The sequence below is a fragment of the Prunus avium genome, unplaced genomic scaffold (genome assembly GCF_965620075.1).
Source record: "Prunus avium unplaced genomic scaffold, drPruAviu1.hap1.1 HAP1_SCAFFOLD_48, whole genome shotgun sequence".
Taxonomy (NCBI): domain Eukaryota; kingdom Viridiplantae; phylum Streptophyta; class Magnoliopsida; order Rosales; family Rosaceae; genus Prunus; species Prunus avium.
The window spans coordinates 127,501-132,500 of NW_028276906.1; positions in this window are offsets into that span (position 1 = coordinate 127,501).

The window sequence follows — 5,000 nt, forward strand, 5'->3', positions numbered from 1 at the left end:
GCGCATGTTGTGCGCATGCTGCGCGCAGGCTGCGCGCAGGCGCCGCGCATGCCATGGCAGGACAAGTTTCGCTAGCCTCACTGTCGACAGATGCGCAAGCTGCGTGCACGCTGCGCACAGGCTGCGCACAGCGCATGCCATGGCAGGACAAGTTCGCTAGCCTCACTGTCGACAGATGCGCAAGCTGCGCGCACAGGCTGCGCGCACGCCATGGCAGGACAAGTTTCGCTAGCCTCACTGTCGACAGAATCAGCACGCTGCGCGCAAGCTGCGCGCACGCTGCCGGCATGGTGCGCGCACGCTGCCGGCATGGTGCGCGCACGCTGCCGGCATGGTGCGCGCACGCTGCCGGCATGCTGTGCGCACGCTGCGCGCGCGCATGGCAGGACAAGTTTCGAAAATTTCTGTCGACAGTCTCAGCAGCGCGCACGCTGCCGACATGCTGTGCGCACGCTGCGCACAGGCTGCCGGCATGCTGCGCGCAGCCCATGGCAGGACAAGGTCCGAAAAATTCTGTCGACATTTTTACGCCGTGGTAGGCTTCCGCTTCGCGTCACTTTGTCGACATTCAAGCCTACCATTTGTATTGAATTTTTCAAACCTTGTCAAACCCCATTATTCAAATGTCGAAAAATTTTGTCGACATTTTTACGCCATGATAGGCTTCCGCTTCGCGTCACTTTGTCGGAATGCATCGCATGGCGAGGCAAGGCCACGGCATGCCAAGGCGAAGGCAACGCATGGCTTGAATGGCTTGGTCAAGGCCACATCATGGGCACGGCATGCCAAGGCAAGGCGAGGCAAGCCATCCTTAGCCTCGCCTACACTCACTTTCTCGGAATGCATTGGATGATGAGCAATTCCAAGGTAAGGCAACGCATGGCTTGAATGGCTTGGTGTAGGCCACAACTTGGGCATGGCATGCCAATGCAAGGCAAGGCAAGGCAAGCCATCCTTAGCCTCGCCTACACTCACTTTCTCGGAATGCATTGGATGATGAGCAATTCCAAGGTAAGGCAACGCATGGCTTGAATGGCTTGGTGTAGGCCACAACTTGGGCATGGCATGCCAATGCAAGGCAAGGCAAGCCACGCCATCCGAAGCCTCCAATAACCTCACTTTCTCGGAATGCCTTGAATGGGCACGGCATGTGAGGGCAAGGCAAGGTCCTAAATATCATTTTGTAAGTTGGAGAAGGTCCTAAAAATCATAGACTTAATTATAGGGAGCTTATTGTGCGAGGAAATTTCAATAAAAATGGGGTTTGACAAGGTTTGAAAAATTCTGTCGACATTTGAAAAAACCTGGAACCAGGCTGCCGGCATGCTGCGTGCAGGCTGCGCGCAGGCTGCGCGCATGCCATGCAGGACAAGTTTCGCAAGCCTCACTGTCGACAGATTCGCAAGCTGCGCGCACAGGCTGCGCGCACGCCATGGCAGGACAAGTTTCGCTAGCCTCACTGTCGACAGATGCGCAGGTTGCGCGCACAGGCTGCGCGCGCGCATGGCAGGACAAGTTTCGCTAGCCTCACTGTCGACAGAATCAGCACGCTGCGCGCAAGCTGCGCGCGCGCATGGCAGGACAAGTTTCGAAAAATTCTGTCGACAAGCTCAGCTGCGCGCACGTTGCCGACATGCTGTGCGCACGCTGCCGGCATGTTGTGCGCATGCTGCGCGCAGCTGCGCACGCGCATGGCAGGACAAGTTTCGCTAGCCTCTGTCGACAGGCTATGCAGCGCGCACGCTGCCGACATGCTGTGCCCACGCTGCGCACAGGCTGCCGGCATGCTGCGCGCAGCCCATGGCAGGACAAGTTCCGAAAAATTCTGTCAACATTTTTGCGCATGGTAGGCTTCCGCTTCGCGTCACTTTGTCGACATTCAAGCCTACCATTTTTATTGAATTTTTCAAACCTTGTCAAACCCCATTATTCAAATGTCGAAAAATTTTGTCGACATTTTTACGCCATGGTAGGCTTCCGCTTCGCGTCACTTTGTCGGAATGCGTTGAATGGGAGCAAAGGCAAGGCCACGGCATGCCACGGCATGGCAAGGCACGACATGCAAAGGCCAAGGCACGACATGCCAAGTGTCACGGATCGCACTTGAGCGTGTGCTTTCGTGACTCCGTTGGGACATCCATGCGCTTATGAGGTAGTCCAAGTGTGGAAGGGGCAAGGACTTAAGAGCTAGAATGGTTGGTGTTGGCCGGGTTGTGCGTGTGAGGGGTATTTTGGGTATTTCGGAAGGTTACGGGAGGAACCTGAAGAAACTCAGAACACGAAAGATGTTCGTAATGACGAGATACACGCTATGCAACCGACGGTTCGCCATTCGGAGTTCGTACGAAGAAGTTATGCCCAATTATGACTCCTCGTGCATAGGTGATGTTCCCTCCTGGCAGAAGGCTAAATGCATAAAATGCTATATAGGGGGTGACATGGTGTCATGCTCTCCACCACCCCTGGTGCTTACACCCTTGTGGCACTAAGCGAGCATCCTTATGACATTGGAGGTTGTCATAAGGGCGGGCATGAGATTGTTGAAGGATAATCTATGTCTCCGAGGGAAAGGACTTCCCGAGGACAGTACGAACACGCGGGGCCGTTCGTATTGCGCATCGTTGGAAAGAGTGAGGTCAACGTATGGCATTCGCTATGCCGTCGGCTAGCGAGGCATTTGACGAGACTCGATGGACTTGGCTTGGGTTCGGCCTTGTCCAAGATGGAAGGAAGATATTCGGATGCCGGTACGCATGGGTTGCGACCCCATGCAAAGCATAGATGGTTATGTGGGACATTCGGAATACATATGTCGCCAAGGCTTGGGCGACATGCGAGCGTGACAGCTTGCGTGGATAGCTTGAGGATGTGGGCTATCGTGGTTGCTAACGGATGACCGACAGAAGTGTGGGTAAACCGATGGTGTGTTGGATCGCTATGTCTCGACTCGGACATGAGCGAGCCACGAGTTTGGCATGCGACGTGGTCGATGCAGTTGACGTGTCTTATGCAACGCTTGATGTATGGGCGTCGAGGGTTCGTTGCCGGATGCGGGGTGATTGTGTTGTCACAAGGAAGTGTGACTCGTTGTCTAGCTATGGGGCTTGGCGCCTATGGGAGACGACACATGATGGTGAACCTCTCGCGGAGTTGTGAGAGTCATGAAGTGGGGAGAAGGCTGACTGGGATTCGAAGGGATCCTGGGCCGCACGGGAGCGTTTGTGCGAGCGAAATCTGTGATTTGCTTCCGCCGCGCCGCGTCGCACGCTCGTCCCGTGACAAGTGGTATCAGAGCCGATCGATTTAGATGGTGGCTTCTGCTCAAACGATTCGCACCTTGGATACAAACAGTGAAGCTCTGATCCCGTGACAAGTGGTATCAGAGCCGATCGATTCCGAAGGTGGTTTCTGTGTGAGGGACTCGTACCTAGAAGAGATTGGTGATGGAGGAACTTTGATAGCAAGGTAGCATGTCATTGCCTGTGATGGGTAGTGGACTTGCGAAGTTGGAAGAAGACCCCAACGTCACTGTGGATGATTGTTGGAATCAGGTTGTGTGACGGTTGTTGGAAACCCGTCTTGGTGCTGGATCCTATGGAAGGGTGAAGGTATCCAAAAGTTTGTCTCGAAGTTGTGAGAAGACATCAAGCAGGATGACTCTAAGATGGGGGATGATGGTTGGTTTTGCTGCTCGGTTGCCTAGTTTTCTAATCCGTGCACCAAGCGCCCGGAAGTCGGGTAGGCAGGGGTTCTGGCTTGTGACGAAGTGATGTTGCTTGTTCAGTTCAGGATGTGGGGAGGATGGGAGCGCGAGTTTGGTGAGAGTGTCAAAGATTGGCTTATACTCGAACTATAGCATACCATTGAAGGTTGTGGTAAACCGAGTTGGTGACGTGTGTTGGATGGAAGGTGCAAGACCTTTGTTCAGGGAAGAGTTGTGGGAGCTGAAGACCGAAATGGTGCAGTCTTCGAAGGGAGTAAGTCGCTGACGGACTGGGCTCCATTGAGGGAGTGAGTCGCTGACGGGCTAGGCTTTAATGAAGGAGTCACTTAAGTGGTTGCTCTTGCAATTGTGGAGGACGTGTGGGTTACGCATAGTGTTCGACACAAGGCTGCTGACTAACATTCGGAACGAGGGAAGTGTTCCAAAGGTTGATCCCAGAGTTTTTCTTGTGAGGATGGTGGCTAAGGACGTAGGATGTCCGCACTTAAGGGCATGCAAAGAGTTGGAGTAGCTTTGGGGAGGATGTCTTACTTGTTCCCTTGTGGATGCTGCGGAAGTAGGTTCTGCCAAGTCCAAGTGTGGGCGTTGGTTAGGTGGTTCTACTCGTAGTAGGGAGGATGTCTTACCATGGTGAATTGTGAATGCCTAAGTGTTATGGAGCTAAGCTTCGGAGGCACGTTGACGTGAGGGTGCGTTGACGAGATAAGTGGGGGAGACCCACGAACGCCATTGAGGTATGGCAGCGCATATGCGCAAGGGAGTTGGTGACGATTGTTGGACAAGGAGGTGCGGGACCTTGTTCGGGGGAAAACTGGTAGGAGCTCAAGACCGAAATGGTGCAGTCTTCGAAAAGAGTATGTCGCTGACGGACTAGGCTCTATTGAGGGAGTAAGTCGCTGACGGACTAGGCTTTAATGAAGGAGTCACTTAAGTGGTTGTTCCTACAATTGTTGAGAACAGATGGGTGGGGGCACAAGGTTCGACATATGGTTGCTAACTGAGATTTGGAAGAGTGTGTTCCAGAGAGGTGGATCCGGAAGTCTCACTAAAGGCATGGGTTCCGAGGACATGGAGTATGTCCGCACTCGATGGCAGAGGGCCTAAGTGTTGCGGGGCTTTGCTGTGGTGGCACCTCGAGGTGGGGGTGTGCCAACGAGACAAGTAGGGGGAGAACCTCGAATGCCAGGAAGTGGCAGTGCAGGAGCACAAACGAATGGAGGTGCCGTGGAGGACACACGGTTGGCTTACGAGTCACACCCAGGTGGGGTGCATCTCT